The sequence below is a fragment of the Mus caroli genome, unplaced genomic scaffold (assembly GCF_978045245.1).
Source record: "Mus caroli unplaced genomic scaffold, Mus_caroli_1 scaffold_12, whole genome shotgun sequence".
Lineage (NCBI taxonomy): Eukaryota > Metazoa > Chordata > Mammalia > Rodentia > Muridae > Mus > Mus caroli.
The window spans coordinates 37,782,809-37,802,778 of record NW_028227267.1 but is presented as its reverse complement, the minus strand read 5'-3'; the positions used below and the strand labels follow the sequence as shown (position 1 = coordinate 37,802,778).

General features: G+C 42.5%; 1 long non-coding RNA gene and 1 pseudogene across 1 annotated transcript in view; both read left to right on the top strand.

The window, feature by feature from the left end:
• Positions 1–19,970, top strand: part of LOC147001777 (uncharacterized) — a 52,105-nt gene that overhangs the window by 10,775 nt on the left and 21,360 nt on the right. The gene's annotated exons all lie outside the window — the stretch shown is intronic.
• On the top strand, positions 9,932–16,217 carry LOC147001779 (diphosphoinositol polyphosphate phosphohydrolase NUDT4B pseudogene; annotated as a pseudogene).

Here is a 19,970-nt window from a genome sequence, read left to right as displayed (position 1 = left end):
GTGTTTGCTGCTTGTTGTGCCTGAGGCCCTGGGCTCCCTCTCCAGTTTAGCCCACTTAGAGAAGCTGAAATTAGAATATCAGTTGCCAGATTTTAGCCAGATTTTAGGTGTGGGAAACCAACTGGGCAGACCAAATGCAGACATGGTAGATTGTATGTATCCTAAGCCCACTGTCTGGTATTGACCTGGATTGAAATGCAATTACACTACTTAAGGTGTGGAAGAATGTAGCCTTGAGCATAGGAGATAGAAGCTGGGGTTCCCTGACACCTTGGAGTCCATTTGACATTGAAAACCACAGGCAAGAGTAGAGAATGGAGGTTCTGAATTCCATGGGCCTATGTTAAGGAGTCTGGGGACATGGACCCAGGAAATCCTGGACATCCAGACAGTGCTGAGTTGCAGGGAGTTTATAGCAGCTTAGAGCCTGCTGGCCTGCAAGGAGACCAGGCCAAGGGGTTCTCAGAATCTTGGATATGCAGGTACTGCTAGAAGTCACAGAGGAGCTGAGCATGTAGGAGACCAGCAGGCTGAGAACTAGCCCTGAAAACAGGGAATGGGGAATTCTGTATTAGCTCAGAAGTGACTAGTCCAGGAGAATTAAGGGGCCTTCTGTTGGAGACTTAGATGGCATGGCTCTGTAGGCAAAGGCTTTTTCTTCGTATAACCCACAGTTGATTTGATGAGAGAGACAGTCCTTGGTTCTAAACTGTTTATTGATTGTTTTTCATGGAAATGAAAGCATAACAGGTCTTGAGGTTAGACTAGAAGTTAAGTACCTTCTGAGGAAGGAATGTCCGGGAAGGGAAGCTTATTGACTGAACCCTACCATCTTCTAGGTACCTCATTAGTAGGGGGAACCCTATTCTGTTCTAAATGACCACAGGCCATGTTCCTATATAGAGGTTTTGGTCCCATGAAAGAGGCCTGGTAGGAAGCAGGTGACCCTTTTGCCATCTACTGTGGGTCTGGGACTTCCAACACACTCAACTTTACCAAATTACGGACATGGTGGTCTACTGTCCCAGGTCTTTGGGTTTTATTGATGTGAGGAGACACCAGGACCAAGGCCACTTTTCATTGGCACTGGCTTATAGGTTCAGAGGCTCAGTCCATTGATTTCAAGGCAGGAACCATGGCAGCATCTAGACAGACATTAGTTTGGAGAAGAAGCTAAGAGCTCTACATCTTATTCTGAAGGCACCAAGAAGACTGTCTAACTGGTGTTTAGTAGGAGGATCTAAAAGCTCACCCTCCACACTGACACACTGTTTCTAACAAGGCCACAACTCCTAAAGGTACCACTCCCATGATCAAGCATATTCAAGCCACCACACTCCTCTGCAATCTCCCAAGATATTTACCTCACTCTGTCCTACTGTTTTCCTTTTTTCTCCTTCACAAATTATGTGTTCTATTATTTTCTTGAAATATCCTCCTATAACCCAACACTAGTGCATTACCTTCTATGGATACTGCAGTTTAAATACACATCTCTAGACATTCAAAGGTACTATCAACATAAGACACATCATGTGGTATTTGTCTTTTTGGGTCTGGGTTATATCACTCAGAAAGATTATTCATGTCTCCATCCATTAACCTGTAAATGTCATTTATATTGTCACAGTTCATTACCATTGTGTATATGAACCATATATTCATTATCCTTTCATCAGTTATATTTACGTCTGGGTTGTTTTGATGTCCTGCCTATTGTGAATAAATCAGCAAGGAACATGAGCACACCCAGGTCTCTGTCTTAGGATAATGCCTTTGGCTATATGCCCTGGAATAGTGTCTAAGTCTGTGTTCTCTTGCTAGAAAGAGACACCAGGACCATGATAGGTCCCTTTAAGGAGAGCATTTAAATGGGGGTCTGCTTACCATTTCAGAATTTTAGTACATTTTAGTCTTGACAGAATCATGCACAGGCAGACATGGTGTTGGAGAAGTAGCTGAGAGTTCTGGATCTGGATCTGCAGGAAGCAGGGATACTGGCCCTGAGCTGGGCTTTTGAAACTTTAAAGCCCACCCCCACAGAAGGCCACAGCTCCAAATTCGATCAAATAGTGCTATACCCTGTTGACCAAGTATTCAAATCTATGAGCCTATAAGGGTTCTTCTCATTCACACCACCACAAATAGTACAGCTGGTTCATATAGAAGATCTATCTCTAGTAATGTTTTGCAGAACATTTCTCCTGTTTTTCGTAATGACTGTACAGGTGAATATATGTTCTCTTACCCCACACTCATGCCAACAGTTGTGGTCCTTAGTCTACTGGTAATAGCCATTCTGACTGCAGTAAGATACAAGGTTAAAACTATTTTAATTTGCATTTTCCTATGAGGAAGGATATTAAATATTTAAATACATATCTATGATCCATTTCTTTCTCTTCCTTGAAGATTCTGTTCGGTTCGACAGAACATAAGAAGGGAGTGTGTTTGAGACTGGGATTCTCTAGTTAACCCTGCTGTCCCAGAATCTAGTACATAGACCAGGCTGTCCAGAGGCTCATGCAGTTCTTCTTGCCTCTGCCTTCTGACTGCTGGGATTACAGGTGTGCACTACCATGTACAGCCATAGAACATTTTGAAATGTTTAAATTTATAATGTTTTAATATTTAACAGGCAGGTTTCCTGGTGTTTGGTTTTAAACACCATCCGATTGTCTAGAAATGAACTCTCTGTCATATGTACACTTGGTGAAGATCCTCTCACATCCTGTAGCTCATCTTTGCATTGATTAAGAGTTTCTTTTGCTTTCTTATTCACTGTTTTATTGCTAGGACACATCTTGACCAGGATAACGTATAAAGAAAATATTCAATTGGGGTTGGCCAACAATATAAAAGGGTGATCCAGGATTGTCAAGGTGGGGAACGAGGCAGTAGGCAGGCAGGCATGCATACAGGCATCATAAAAATAGAGGAGTAGATGAACTTGCATCTGATACATATAGAGGAGGCAGAGGAAAGAGATAGATAGATACAGATTGACAGACAAACAGAAAGACTGAGGCAGAGACAGAGACATTGTAGACTGAGATATAGAGAAAAAGAGAGAGAAACATAGTGAGATCAACAGAGACAGAGAGATAGTGACAAAGACAGGGACAAAGACAGAGGCAGGGATTGGCATGAGCTTTTGAAACCTCAATGCTTACCTCCATTGTCACAACTCCTCCAGCAAGTCCATATCTACTACTCCTTTGTAAAACAGTTCTATGAAGTAGGTATCAAACCTTCAATTATGAAATGACCTTTGAAGGTCATTTTAATCCCAATCACTTCATTTATAATTCAGAAGATTTTAATTACTCAGTGTGAATATTTTTGTTTCCTGAGATGTATTAGAGAAATACTGTTGTGTTTCTAATTTGTTTGTCCGACGTGTTCATCCACAGGAGAGTACATTATGACTGTAGCTAAATTTTTGACTATAGAGATAGAGCATGGATACTTTTTCCATCCTGACATTGGGATCCACATAGTTTGACACATTATCCGCATCAAAAGCTCAATTTTCTGTGGAGCTCTGGCTGGCTGGGCACTACTTATGAAGCCTAAACAACATAATACTTGAAGAGTCCCATTCCTGCCTGAAACTTCTAGTGTTACAGGACTATGTATGAATTACGCATAAATGCAGAATGTCCTTATAATAGAAATAATTAGAGATGATGTTTTATCCATAACAATACACTAATTTTATTCAATAACATCTTAACGTGGGGAGTCAGTTTATAAAAGATATAAACTTAGCAAAAAATACAAATTAGTTATAGTAACAAAAAGATAATGAATATATAATGAAACTTCAAATGAAAACACAGGAAAAACAAAGACCCAAAGAAATCAAAACTCTAACCAAAAACCAAACAAAATAATTAAGCTAAGCATCATTCTCTTGCTGCAGATGTTCAGCACAGACCCACAGCCTGTTGCTGGCCTTGGTGAAATAGTGCAAAGCAGTCACTGATGGTAATAATCTGTTGAAGATGAATATAGGCGTGCCTCATTGGGGTGGGTGTTCTGCTGATGGATTAGTCCTTCAAGGCTAACATGAGAGATGTTACAGACGATACCTCAAAGTTTTTCAAATTCACTTGACTGATCACTATGAAATAATTCTTGATGACCCAACAGGACCGGCCAAAATTGGCATTCTCAGAGTCCTGCTGTATGCCCAGCAGATCTTGATGTATCTCAGTACTTCTCTGAAGCCTTCCAAACAGGCAGTCTTGCTGGACCAGAGGCTAGACAAAATAAAGGCCTCATTACCCATAGCAAACCAAAATAGAAGAAAATGCAGCCCAAGATTGCCATGGTTACAAGGATTAGATGCAATGGTGGTTAATTTGCTTTGTACATCCAGTGATCCTGGTGAACAGTTGTGTCGGAGCAAGATCTTGACCTGGTCTCTGATCTGTTTGAGCTTCTGCAGAATATTTCAGACCTATGGGAGGAAGAGAAAAAAGCCTGGTGAGATCTTGCCATGTCAGCGATCCAGGAAACATCAGCTTTACTCATCAGGATAATCCAGTATGACCTTTCATCTGAGATCTTTCCTGTATCTCCATAGGAGAAGGGTCAGAGAGCACCTGGGCCTGGATGTTTTTTTCAAATGTAAAGTATTGCTTGACACTGAATTGTGAACTACACACTGTGCTGGAGTTAAAGTAAAACACCACATTTCTCCAATAGTCTAAATATTTTTTATATTGAAAAATAAGTGTGTATCAGGGTCTGAATCTATTATTGAACAGAGGCAATCTAGGGAGCCTAGCAAACTTTGAAGTGAAGGCTCTTATTATTTCTGGAGTGCTGAATCCTTCCTTGGCTCTCCTTGTGAACCCCTATATCTGGGAATCCCCAGAGAAACCATCTCACAGGAAATTCATGCACACTGAAAGGATACTGTAATCAGCAAGAGTGTACTTCATGGAATTCTTCCCAAGGGTAAGCATTGAACTCTAAAGGGGATACTCATGAAGGAAAAAAAAAAAAAAAAAAAAACCAATAGCCCTGCTATGTGTATTGCTTCTTAGATACTGCCATCCTGTACGAGTACTTCATCTCAGAGACATGTAAAGGACGCTGCATCTTTTCAGCCAAGCCATGAGACACATGCACACACATATACATACACAATAAAATTGGAGCCTGCCCTTCTGTCCTAGGAGAGGACAGGCTCAAACCCCTCTGGATGAGTTGCCATAGAGCAGAACAGAGGCCCTGGTTCCTAGATAATTCAGGAAGTGGCATCCTGAGGCACCTCTCCATACCATAGAGCCTAAATATGTTGCATTCAGGGGTCCAGGATCTCCTCTGCCTAGAGTGGCAAGCTAGAGGTGGCCGACTGGTATTGGGATGAGAGGGCATGGCTGAAATCCAATTTTTTCAAAAGAGGGTAACTCCACAGAAAGTCTTGGAAATGATCACAGAAGTGTAAAACTGGATGAGACATAGGAGAGAGCCTGGATAAGGTGCAGGATGGTTACATAGGCTTGACTGTCTTTATGATTACACATTAGGGCATTCTGCCTATGATGCTTCATTCATCCTACCTGCTGCTGCGTAGTATAGTGGTCTTTGATCTTCTGGCTGCCTTCTTTACATAGTATTTTTATTTCTATGTTGTATTCTGCCAATGCAGTCTGATCCCTTAGCAGCTGTCTGTTCTCACTCCTCAACATCCTGACTTTGTGCTGGATGAGCTTAGATTCAATCAGGAGGTGGCAGTTCCTAAAGCTGAGCCACAAACAAAACCTGGTGATTCCAGGCAGCATCCATCCATCTTCCTCCCATTCCTCCAAGCACCATTCCTTCATCATGGGCCCTGATCCCCAGACAGCCCCAGACAAGTATCCAGATTGGCCATAGAGGGAGATCAAATCCAGAGGACTGCCACTTTACAGAAGACCCAAGGTTCTTTTGAAAACCCTGACACCAACAGGGACTCATGTATCTCTCAGAAAAGAACATGGGGTCTATATGTGCTTATGAGTCTGTGGAATTAAAAAACCACCTATAGGTATAGGGAAAAATTCTCTAGGAGTGAAGAGACCCTAGCATCACACTATCTTTCTATGTTTCTCCTGGAAACCCCATCTATGAATCTACTTTCAGAGCCCACGAGGCCCAAGATTGATTGATATCTCCATCATGGTGGAAACGTTTCGATCTTGAGGATACTTAGTTGGAAAGGACAGTGGCTTGAGGGGCTCCCAGACTCTTCACCCTTGGTCAAAATGAGTGTAAGATGTTAAAATCTTAGTGCCTTGTTTGAAGGAGGCAGGCTTCCTGTTTAGAGACTAAGAGTATAGGACCTAAGCCCCCACGTTAGTTCAAAGACAAGGATTGTCAGACATATCCTGGGCCTAGTTCTGAGGTCATGACCCTGTTAGTCACTCACCAGTAGAACTGATTTTCTTTAGTCAACTCCTTGCACTTGGATAAGGCCTCACTGATGTCCCTGGGCATTCTCTTCAGGTCATTCATCACCTGGTCATGTTGCATCTCAAGCATATATGTCTCAAAGTTGATCCTGTGGGAGGGCATGGCCCAAGCAACAAATTGTCCCGTGAACTAAGGATACAAGGATCATTTCAATTCAAGCTGAATCATGCACTTCCCCACCACATATATGCCACTGGACCTAGCTCCTTGTTACCTGTTCAACTTGGTGCTTATTAAACTTATTACTCTTCACCTTGGGCCAGTAAGCCCAGGGAAGAAAAGGCAGGGTGCTGATCTGCTTCAGCTCCCTGAAGGGGTTTGAAAGAATAGACTGACTCTCCCAGAACTTTCCAGGAATCTGTGTCAAAGGCCTGGGTCCACGCTAAATCTGTATGATTGTCCTCCTGGTTTCGACATGGAATAGTCAATCCTTGGCTCTATTGCTACATAAATTCCCAAAGGACATAATCATATCTACAGGGAAAAGTCTTTATAACAAACCAGGAGATTCCAATGTGCATCCATGGTGAGCACAGAGGTCAAGTCCTCTGCTACTCAGAATGAACCTCCCTGGCTTCCTCACTGTTATTGCCTGGAAATGGAGTCAGGCAAAACCTAAGGATATATCACATGACACAGACTCTCTAGATCTTAAGCTGCACACACAGGAACACACACACACACAGGAACACACACATCCACAAACACACACACAAGCTCACATGCACCCAGTATCTCTCTGAGTCTGTGTCTCTGTCTCTCTCTCTCTCTCTCTTTTACACACACACACACACACACACACACACACACACACACTTACACTCAATCAGAATGCCAAATAAATAAATTGATTTGGCTTTATCTGAGAGTATAATGAACAAAATTTGAGAAAAGCCATTATGAACTGCAGCTAACCCAGTCATACTGAGAGGCAGTATGTGGGACAGGCCTCTCCAGCTGTTGAGAGGACCAATTGTTCCCAAATTACTGCCTGGTCAATTATGGAAAGGATTGGCTATAAACAAACATTACCTAGCAACTCCTACAAACCAACACCTGTGTAAGCTTTTTAAATGGCAGGATGAGAGCGCACACATTACTACCTTCATCCCCAGACTGTGATTCATGCCACAGGCTCTGAATAACTTTTGGAGGAATCAAAATGCCTGTGACCCCATATCACTCCTATCTGAACTTGAAGTTCTGTGTAGACAATCCAATCAGCAAAATTGATTTGGATATGCAGACAGCCTGGAGTTGTAGCCACCTGTGGTATGAGGGAATCTGGGCTTAACAGGGATGGCCCAAGATAGTCAGCAGAGATCTGGGCATAAAGACTACCTGTCATTTAAATCCTTGTTAGTGTAGTTGGCCAGGATTCCCTGAAGTTCGTCTCTGGCATTTTTTATGTTCTGGAGCTCTCTTTTGAGCTTCTCCAACCTCTCCCGTCTCTTCTCCTGCTCATTGATGGTGGGAAGTTGGGGGGATGCCTCCCCAACAGACCCTGTAGGTAGAAAAACACTAGTAACCTTGTAGAGATAATAGGGCAGGGAAAGGGAAACCATGCTTTGTCCTACACAGAAGCCTAAGAAAGGGGAAAATCTAGAGACACCGAGAATACCTGATAGTGCATCATAGATATCTTCAAGCTGGGCTCCTCAGCTAGGTCCCTGTTCATAACCACCATCACTAAACATATGCCTGACTTCCTATTGTAATCACCCTAGCCCTGAAATGCATAAGCTGTGCCAGGCAAGAATAAATGGAGGGCATTGTCTGCTCATATCTGACAACAAAATCAGTACCTCTTAGTACACTAGCCAACACTTTTCTAGTCTTCTTCAAATGCATGATGAGAGCTCATACACTACTATAGGAACCCCAGACTGTGAATCAGTCCACATCATATGTGTTCAATACCAAAGTGTCTGAGACGTTGATTCATAGGCAGGGGAATAGCCCTCTCTATTCTCGGCATCACAAGCTCATGTAACCTAGAGGAAACTATATTAAGATGAAGTACATGAACACTCTATACTGAGAACAACACTTTTCTATTCTCACAGAGCTTGCTCTGCCTAATTTCCATTCAGGGGGAAATTAAGATCTCTCAGCAAAGAAACTGCAGGCTTGTCAATACCAGGCTGTCTGTAAAACTAATCATCAGACACTCTTGACTCTGGTTCTACCATTGAAGAATCTGAAGGATCCAGATCATAATCCCTATTCCTGGAAGGAACAGCTGAAGCCCACATCCTCCAGGTAGCTCCCCAAACCTTGCCCAGGACTCACTGTGCCTTCTCCATGACCAGTTGTTTCTTGCCCTTTCCCACCATGACGGGTGTCCGGACTCTTTCTGCCTTGGTCTGGTGTCTGTGTGTATTCTATTCTCTCTCCCAAAGACCCTGAGGAGCATGGACAACATGCCTCCTTGGGAACCCATGAGGATCTGAAGGAATACCCCACAAGCTGCTCTGGTTACCACAACAGTGGTGACATCACAGAAGATTCTAGGGTTCTCTTGGATAAAACAGATTGTCCAGGGAAGTGACTACTGATGATGTCATATGGAACTTCCATGGCCTACTGGTTTACCAGCTTGCCCCATCTTGACCAGTTTCTGAGGTGCTTTTTCCTGGAGTCTCTCTTTTGCCCCTGTGCATACCTCTTGGCAACTTCTCCTTCCAAAGCTAGAGATTTCTCTCTGCTTCACTACAAGTCCAGAGCTTTGAATGGGGAAAGTTTGTTAGTGCCATGGCATGGGTCGCTCATCTTTGTTAGGATCCTTTTATGAGGGAGATTCTTCTCCAATATAAATCTACTTCTGGGGTCCATTCATGTAACAAACAGTCGATTTACCCATGTGTCTCTGTTTCCCAGAGGCCAAAAACCTACTCCTGCCCCTTTACTTGTACAGGAGTTGGGTTATATATTTTAGTGTGCAACTGCCTTGAGATTAGACATTGTTTCAATGTAGTTAGCCATGGGTTTTCACAAAATCTCTGATTTACAACCCCATTTCTTTGCAATGAAAACTCCCTTGTACTTGGCAATTGAAGAAGTCAGGTACAGGGGCAACATCAAATTGTAAAGTTTATGTCCCTTCTTCAAAAGCTAAAATCCCACATTCTCTCTGTCTCCAAAACAACCAGACAAAATAGATATCTGTGAACAAAGGCCTACAGGGACATTGAATTTCTTCCTTATAGTCCCATTAGCTCTCACTTCTCTAGTTTCTACCTTTTTAAGTTCCCAGTTCTAGGCCTGAGACTGTTGGGGGTTTGAATATGATTCTGTATTCATAAGATATCCAAGATTCAATTGGATGGATAGGGGATGAAAAGGCCTCGTGTCCAGTAAAACCTCAATTTGAATGGATCTATTATTTCAAAAGGGGCTCTCTTTGGCATTGATATCAGTGCCTTCTGCCTTCTTGACCTGGCTGTGCTGAGTGCATGGTAAAATGCCGCCTAACCTCGCAGGTATAAGAGTGGAGAAATCATGCAAAAGCTTTCCAATTCGATTGTGTCGTCTTTGGCTACCACCTTTGATTATGGAACATCACTACAACAAGCCCCAAAGGTGTCTGGAGAGATGGTGGGGTACTAGGAAGTCCACTCTGTCTCTCTGTTAGTCGTATGAAGAGCCTTTATGGGGAACCAGAGAACATGGATAATGAAAAAGAAATAGTTATATTTTGGCTAGCTAATGATATCTGAGCTGGGAAAGCAATGGGGCAGGCATTACAATAAAATAGTATAGGGATGAATCCCTCCCTGTATTGGGTACAATAGGGCCAAAGTAAGAAGGAGGCCCATACACCTGTCCCTGAACTCTTCTGAGAGTTTTGTAGTGTTTCCATTAAGGAACTCTCCTTTACTTGCATGAGACCAGAACTCTGAGGTCTGCATGCACCATGAAGTTTCCTATGTATTCATAAATCATTCAGTGTTTATTGACAGCTTTTGGCTATGAATGCTCCGCTATAGTTTGACACAATTGAAAGGGTGTGGTATAATTGTTGGTTAAGTGCCTTGAAGAGCTTTTCAGCTACTCTTTTAGAAGTTTCAGACTAGTGGATACGCTCATAGAAGTTTTCATTAAAAACAAGCTTGGACTCTTATCATCCTCCAGCAGGACACATATCAGTGATGTTAGTTTCCCACAATTGACCATAGTTTGGCCCCTCATATGTTCCCACTTCTGGCAGAAGTATCTGTCTTTACATGTATTTTCCTGAAAAACTGACATATTGCTTAGAGGAACTGAGCCAGGCTGTTAAGTCCAGTTATACCATACCTTGTTATGAGCAACTTAGAAAATTGTGTGGATGCCAGTCCTGTAGTCTGGTGAAGGTTTGTTTCCAGAAACCTGCCCGTATTTCTTGGCAGAGTGATCCTTCCCTCTGGTGTCCACCACCAAACATTGGTTTCAGCTACCCTTTTGATATTTTTACACTCCCCTTGTTTATACTATAGATTCTCAGTCAGCAGTGGGTCACAGTATGTCACCAGAATGTCAGTAGAATCCACTGTTCTTTATTTGTTTGTTTCTTTCCAGACAGGGTTTCTCTATATTGCCTGGCTGTCCTGGAACTTACTCTGTAGACCAGGCTGGCCTCTTACTTAGAAATCTGCCTGCCTCTGCCTCCCAATTGCTGAGATTAAAGGCTCGAGCCACTATGCCAGGCTTCCACTGTTCTTCGGGACAATTTTTGGCCAGCCAACTCAGTGCCCTGATTACTTGTGTCCTCAATAGAGTAATTATCTGCTGAAGACCCTGTGTACCTGGTTCCAGGTTTAATGAAGATGTTCCATTCATGTAGAGCATTCCTCAGAATCTTTCATGGGATGTGGAGGTGTTCATTAGTTCTAGTCAGATCTGTATCTTCATGTTTCTTTTGTCATGCAATTATTAATGAGCTTCTGTGGGTCATCATCTGTCAAGATGGTGGCAGAATTGAAGACAATGTGTTTTTCAAACCAGACTCCAGGATAGTCCAAGAGTAGGCCCTTCACCCATGCATTGAACAGCCAGGGCTGTGGTGTTTCTTTGAGAAGAAACTTAACTGCATGGGGTGATGTAAGTATAAGATGCTGACCCAGAGGTAACTTATCTGCTTCTCTCAGTAGAATAGTTGTAGACACCACAGCTCTTAGACAAGAGGACCAGCCTGAGGATAAAGGATTCAATATCTGGACAGGTTGCAAATATTTTGTGATTCCATGAGCCTCAAATATGTAGTTCCACACTTTTTGCAAATTGAATCATTTCTGCATTCCTTGCATGGTACCTAGTAGATCAACATGAATGATCATTGTGATGTGTTCTTAGATTCTATTTTCGAGAATTTTATTGAGCATTTTTACATCAATATTTGTTATGGTTTGTCTATGCTCAATCCACTGAATAGCACTCATAGACACTGTGGCCCTGTTGGAGTAGATGTGTCACTGTTGGTGTGGGCAAGACCCTAAGTAACCCTTACTACCTGGAAATTAGTGTTCGATTAGCTGCCTTCAGATGACGATGTAGGAATCTCAGATTCTCCTGTACCATTCCCTCCTGGATGCCACCATGTTCCCACCTTGATCATTTGGGATTGAACCTCTGAATCTGTAAGCCATCCCCATTCAAATGGAAGGGGAAGCTGCAGAGGAGCCTCAAGAACCTCTTGGTACAACTAGGCATGAAGTTTGTTTAGCTGAGTCAGAGTGTTGTTCACAGTCATATCTACTATCTAAGCTCTGGAGAACCACCTGTCTTTGAGGGATAGAAGCTCCTGTGGGTATCAGGTGATGGAGAGTTAGAAACAGCTCTACTAAGTACTCAACCTGATACATAGAGTCATAAGAGGAGACACAGCTCATACACAGGTCTTAAGGGGAAGGGCAAACTATCCAGAATCTGAGTACCCAAGGCTGTTTATTTAGATTAGACAAGACAACAGAAAAAAAAAAAAGGAGAACCTAGTAAGAGCCAATGGGGAGAATGTGGCCAGGTGCTCCTGGCGATCATGAACTCTTCTGAGATTTCCCACCAAATGTTAATGTGGATTATGAAAATAGAAAACGTTCACTTTGTTTTATTACATTTACCCTGTTAGAGTTGATAATCCATGCAGGGAGGCTGAGAAAGCGCTAAGATTTCCACCATTCTTGAAAGCCACTACTCTTCTTTAGGTCCCCAGAAGGTGGAGATTAACAAGGAGTTGAGCAAACAGCGTCCTTGAAACATTTGGAGATCTGCTTCGGGTGGCAGATCTTGGAAGCAACAGACTCAACCAGGAATCAGGAGTTTCTTAAGTATACCTGTCTGTTTCCATGGCTTGTTTCCCTGTGAGGTAGAACAAATTTCAGGGCCAGCTCTGTGTACACAGGAAAATCCAAGAGGTAATTTTGATTTGTTTGTCAGAAATCACAGTAACTGTGTAGGCAGCATGACAGTTATGTGATAAATTGAACTGAGTGTATCATCAAGCCTGGAGCATGTCCTCGATCTGTTATTACTCTTTGTGTGATTCATTCAGCTTCCTAAACAGTCTCAGTTATCCTGGTTGCTTGGTGTCTTTGAAATAGGGAAGCCTGGCATAGACAGTGCCTGAAAAGCCGTGCATTTCCAGCCAAAGTCATCATCATCAAGGAAATGCAAATCTAAAGTACTCTGAGATCTTACAGCCCTCAGAATGGCTAAGGTCAAAAAACAAAGGGATATCTCATGCTGATGAAATTGTGAGCCAAGGAGAACACAGTTGCTGGTGGGAGTGCAAATTTGTACTACTATATTGGAAATCAACTTGATGGTTTCTCTGAAAATTGTAAATATTTCTACCTCAGGACCCAGTTGAACCATTCCTTGGCATATATGTAATGATGCTCCACCAAACTACAAGGGCACTTGCACACCTCTCTTCATAGCAGTACCTGGATTGAAGGTGGGAGGCACTCTAGGAAGAATTAGAAACCTAGGACAATGGAAACCCCCAGGAAACTTGGAGGGTGGCTGTAGCTAAGACTCTTAGAAATGGGGGATGTGGAGTCTGAACTGGCCATCTCCTGTAACCAGGCAAGTCTTCCAATGGAGGGACTGAAACAACAACCCAGCCACCAAACGTTAGACCCACAATTTTTCCTGTTTTTAAGATGATCAAGATAAAAGATGAGGTAGAATTTGTGGAAAGGGCCAAATAATGAATAGCCCAGTTGAGACCCATGCCATGAGAGGGAACCCCCACCCCCACATAATTAACGATATTCTTCTATACTTGCAGACAGGGGTCTAGCATAACTATCATCAGAGAGAGACTTCACCCAGCAGCTCTGGAAACAGATAAAGAGGCTTGGGGAATTTGTGGAAGAGGCAGAGGAAGGGTTGAAGTAGCCACAGTGGTCAAGGACACCACAAGATAATCTACAGATTCAACTAATCTGAGCCCATAGTAACTCATAGAGACTGAACTGTGAACCAGAGACTATGTAGGGAATGGACCTAGGTCCTCTCCACATATGTAACAGTTTCATAGCTGGGTCTTCATGTGGCACTCCTAAAGTGGGAGCAGAGACTGTCTCTGACTGTATTGCCTTCCTTGGCATCCCCTTCTCCTGACTGCAATGCTTCATCTAGCCTGAAAAGGGGAAGATGCACCTAGGCTGACTGCAACGTGATATGAGAAGACTGGTTGTTATTCCTAGGAGGCCTCCTCTTTTCTGAGGGGAAGGGCAGGAAGAGTGGCCTGCAGGGGGCCACTGGAAAGAGGGATTGTGAAGGGAGGAGGGTGAAGCTAAGATCTGCATATAAATAAATAACTGATTAAACATTAAAACATTAATAATAATTTTAAATCCTTACATTTTCATAGTGATGAGAAGTTAATAAATCTAATGGTAATGAAACAACTTGACTATAACATAGCAAACATGTTCAATTCCATTAGAAGATGCCATTTTTTTAAGAAACATTCCCCCTAGATTCACACATTTCTTAAGTTGTTGTTTCTGTTGCTATTGATGTTTTTTGTTTTAAATTAGATATTTTTTTATTTACATTTCATAGTTTTCCCTCTGAAAATCTCCTCTCACCCTCACCAATCCCCTGCTACCCAACCCACCCACTCCCATTCCTGGTCCTGGGATTCCTCCATACTGTGGCATAGAAAATTCAAAGGACCAAGGGCCTATCCTCTGATTGATGACTAACTAGGCCATTCCCTAATACATATATAGCTAGAGCCACAAGTTCTACCATGTGTTTTCTTTGATTGTTGGTATAGTTCCAAGGAGCTCTGAAGGTACTGGTTAGTACATATTGATGTTCCTCCTATTGGGCTTCAGTCCCCTTAAGCTCCCTGGGTACTTCTCTGGCTCTTTCACTGGGGACCTTGTGCTCCATCCAATGCATGACTGTGAGCATCCACTTCTGTATTTGCCTGGCAGTGGCTGAGCCTCGCAGAAGACAGCTATATCAGGCTCCTGTCAGCAGGCTCTTGTTGGCATCTGCCTAGTGACTGGGTTTGGTGATGGTTTATGGGGTGAGTCCCAGGAGGGGCAGTCTCTGGATGATCCTTCCTTCTGTCTCTGCTCTCAACTTTGTCTCTGTAACTCCCTGCATGGGCATTTTATTCCCCATTCTAAGGAGGAACGAAGTATCCACACTTTGGTCTTCCTTCTTCTTGAAGTTCATGTTTGTTGCAAATTGTATCTTGGGTATTCTAAGTTTCTGGCCAATATCCACTTTTAATGAGTAAGTCTCATGGAAGCTTTTGTTGTTTTTAAGGAGTTATTTTTTTTTCTACTAGCTTCATCACTCATATAAAATTTACAGGATTTAAAAATCCTAACTTGTTCTGCTTCTCTGCATGGTCCACACTTCTGCTTCTAATTATCTCTGTTTTGCTTGACCTAGCAGCCTAGTTCTTCCCTTGGCCAGGGAGGTGGGTGCAGCCAGGAGTGGTTAAGAGCAGCTATGGGCTCCAAATAGAGCAGCAGGTGCTGGAGCAGAGGTGGTGCTTCCACCATCTCTCCCTGACTGCAGTAGCCTGTGTTCAGCCCCTCATCCCTGGAAGAGCTCATCCTTGCCATCCTTGTTAGCACTGCCTATGCTCCTCCCAGTGGCACCAGAGCACTGTGCTTTCTTTGGCACTACTTCCTGGTGAGGTGGCATAGGCCTGGTCCCCACACTGGAGTCCTGAGCATAAGCAGCAAGAGCCCAGGTCTAGGATGAAGTTCAAGACCAAACAGACACTGAATATACCCTCAAGGGCTTCAATAATGAACAGCCTGCCTGTGCTTCCACAGCAAGCAGGAGGAAGAGGTGCCTTTGGTGAGTAGCAGTAGTACCCAGAGCAATGGATTGTCCCAGGAGGAGGGTTGGAGACAGAGTAGGAGCCTGGCTGTGCTGCTGTGAGGGAGGTTTATGAAGAGGCTGGAGGTAAAGAAAAATTAGGCAGACTCCTGGGAATATTTGAGCAGACTCAACACTGGAAGCCCAGAACACATGTTTATGTTCTAACAGTCACTGAACTATTGGAAGGCTGGGAAGACTCTGACTATAGGAAGGAAGAGAGAGTGGTTCAAAGGACATGTAATCAAGGTTCTTCAGTGACATTAGCCTGTCCACACAGAGTATCTAGAAAACTAGAGCTGGGATGTTCTCCAACCAATGGAGAGTCCAGGGTCCCTTCCCTCCCAGATAACAATGCCTTGTTTGTGAGTGCTGCACAGCCCTCTGGGGTGCCTTCCAGTATAAAGTAGAGAATGGAAGCCCCTCCCATTATGCCATGCATATGTCACAAGGAGAGGTTCCTTTCTCTTTTCTTCTAACACCTCTGAGTGCTGCTGGCAAACTGTGCATTTGCTAGGCAGGGATTTCAAATAATTTTCATGTATTTCATCTGCTTTCAAGTCTTTTAAACTAAATAATAAAATAGCAAAAATATTTTTAATACGCCAAAGGCATGTGGAAGTTTTTTAAAGCCTTCATTGTACTCCATTACTTTGTTTTTCATTTAATAAACTTTTTAATATTATCACTTTGGTCCACTTAACATTGTATGGTTTATTTTGACAGCTCACCTAGTTATTGTGTATATTATTTCCCTGAGTTTTTTCTTACGATATCAAATAGGCTCCAACTGTTTGTTGGGAATTAATGAAAAATTTGGGAATGTAAAGAAATATATCCACCCCAAAACACAACAGAGTCCTGCTCTCCATTTGTAAACTACAGATTTGGGTTGTTTCTGTATGGGCCAGTAGCCTTTGACAAAGCACTTTAGCTTACTATTTCTGAGAACCTGTTCACAGGCAGAATTATGTTACAGTCAATGTACTAGGACAGGTTCCCCATGGACCCAGTGATTTGATGTGAAAGAGTGTGCTGTTTTTTTAGGGAAAACTGTCAGTACCTGCATGTGACTCAGCACAGCTCATCCTCAATTTCCAAAATTGTGTGTGTGTGTGTTTCAGGATACATGTGTGTTAGTGTGTGTGTACATGTGTTTGTGTGATATATATAGTATATGTGAACATGTTGACTGTGAGGGATACACACATGTGTGAAATGTCCAGACAAGAAAAGAACATTAAGTGTCTTGTTCTGTTCCTCTCTGTCCTATTCCCTCCAGACTGTGTTAACTATCTGGGCCATTTTTTGACTCTTCCTCTCTTAAACTGACTTTTACTGTCCTCCATATATTGCCCTCATTGTATATATTCTTAGGATCTAATTGGTCCAAAAAAGATGAGCTATGCTTATGATGTGATTTGCGCATAGTTAGGGTGGGGAGTAGATCAAGGAAGTATGATGCATGGTGTGATTGCAGAGTAGATGAGATAGTTCTTGCAGAGACCTGAGTAGAAGGAAGGAGATGGGGATTGTTAGATAACAGATGTCAAATTACAATAAGAAAAAGAAATTAATTCTAGTACTTAACATTGTAGAAGGGAAAGTTCAGTTCCCAGAAACTTATTATATTTGATGGAGAATTAAAGTAAAAATAGTTTCAAGTCTCCAAATGAGAAGATCTGACAGGGTGGACAAATGAAGAGACACTTCAGAAAAAGCATCTTAGGAGAGAAACTGTTTAGCTTCCATTTTCATGTGACTGCCCAGCATTGCAGGAAGTCGTGACAGCTGGTGCTTGAGAGTACTGGTCACATCACACTGACATTCCAATGCAGAGAGAAATGAACACAGATATGCTCACTAGCTCGCTTGAGTGCTTACTTGTGTTCAGCTCAATTCTCCACCTTTATGCATTTCAGGGCCTCCTCCCTGTCTAGGGAATATTGCCTCTGAGAGTGGGCTGTGGTTTTTCATATCATTTAATTTGACTAAGAGAACCAACCCCAAAGATATGCCCACAGGCCACCCATGGAAAAATCCCTTGTTGAGACTCTCCTCTGAGATTGACTCCAGGTTGTTTCCAACTGACAATTAAAGCTAATCTTCACAGACTTGGTTACAGCAAGTCCTTGTTTAAGAAAAACATTTCTATGTTACAGGTAAGCTGTTCCTTTAAAATAAACCAGAAACTAGTCAAGAGGTTTTATATTCTGACTATTTTGATGAAAGTACTTTAAAATTCAACCCCCGGATTCTCCATAATCCATAATTTGTTTGCAAAAGAGTATTTAGCCACTTTAAATCTATCTGATGAGATGAATATTTTCAGGGTCGTATGGTAATGTTCATTATACCTAGGAGAAGAAAATTAAAGAGTGTGGAACAGCTTCTACCATAATACCAACCAACAAGAAAACATTAGGTCAAAATGAAAATGGGAGTTGAAAGCTCCCAATGAAAAGAAATGATAAGTGATTTGATAGTTGTACATTGTGTTCTTGTATTGAATCTTCACAGAGGATAAAGTTGTATGCCAATTAGAAAATCTTTAACATTGCCAACACTCTTGCTAGACAAACACCAAAGTGATCTTGGTTAAAACATATTTTCCTATATCCACTGCAGATATATAAAGAAGACATGTTCCCACAGTAGACAGCCAAAGTTGATCTCAGGGAAACAGGAGATCTGGGGTTCTCTAGTGTAGTATACTGTAGTGCCCTGTGGTGCAGTGTGCTGTGGTGAAGTGTAGTGTATTGTCCTGTAGTGTTTGTTGCTTGGTGTGCCTGAGGCCCTGGGCTCCCTCTCCAGTTTAGCCCATTTAGAGAAGCTGAAATTAGAATATCAATTGCCAGATCTTAGGACAGATGTTGGGAGGGTGATGGTGGTCTGGGAGTTGCAATCTAGGCTACCAAGAGATTACCTCTTCTATAGACATTTGGTGGTTTGCAATGGGTCAAATATCTCCAAGGAACTGCTAAAGAGTAATAGATAAGTTCTCAACATACAGAAAATAATGTGATAGATGCCTGAATTGATGGCTGTGCCAGATACCATCTTCTTCAGCAATGTGATCTTACCATTGACTTCCAGAAAGGAAGGGAGAGCAATGGCAGCAGTCTTTAATGATTGGGGAGTGTGTATGAGATTCAATGATGAGCAACCCCAAACAAGGTACCCCAAACTTGGCCCTGGGCTTTTCATTGGGTAGTATATTGTGTTCAGGGGGTGAATTGTCAGAGCATAATAGGGTATTTTCATTTAAACCTCCTTTATATGTGTTTGTGCATTATAAAGCTTCCTCAATTATAGGTTTCCTCATGGCCTTTCAAAAGTCTTCAGTCATTATCCCACCTCTATACTACTTCCTTGTCGTAGTGTGGTTTTGCTTTCTGCCCTGAATTGATGGCTGTGCCAGATACCATCTTCTTCAGCAATGTGGTCTTACCATTGACTTCCAAAAAGGAAGGAAGAGCAATGGCAGCAGTCTTTAATGATTGGGGAGTGTGTATGAGACTCAGTGATGAGCAAATCCAAACAAGATAACTCAAACTTGGACCTGGGCTTTTCATTGGGAAGTATATTATGTTCAGGGGAGGAATTGTCAGAGCATAATAGGGTATTTTCATTTAAACCTCCTTTATATGGGTTTGTGTATTATAAAGCATCTTCAATTGTAGGTTTCCACATGGCCTTTCAAAAGTCTTCAGTCAGTTATCCCACCTCTATACTACTTCCTTGTCTTAGTGTGGTTTTGCTTTCTGCCCTGAGGCACAGGTGTGGGAACCCACTGGGCAGACCAAATGCAGACATGGTAGATTGTATTTATCCTAAGCCCACTGTCTGATATTGACCTGGATGGAAATGCAATTACACAACTTAGGGGGTAGAAGAATGTACCTTTGGGCATGGGAGGTGGAAGCTGGGGTTCCCTGACTCCTTGGAGTCCATTTGACAATGGAAACCACAGGCAAGAGTTGTGAATGGAGGTTCTGAATTCCATTGGCCTATGTTTAGGAGTTGTGGACAGGGACCCAGGAAATCCTGGACATACAGACAGTGCTGGGTTGCAGGGAGTTCACAGCAGGTTTGAGCCTGCTGGCCTGCAAAGAGACCAGGGCAAGGGGTTCTCAGAATCTTGGACATGCAGGTACTGCTAG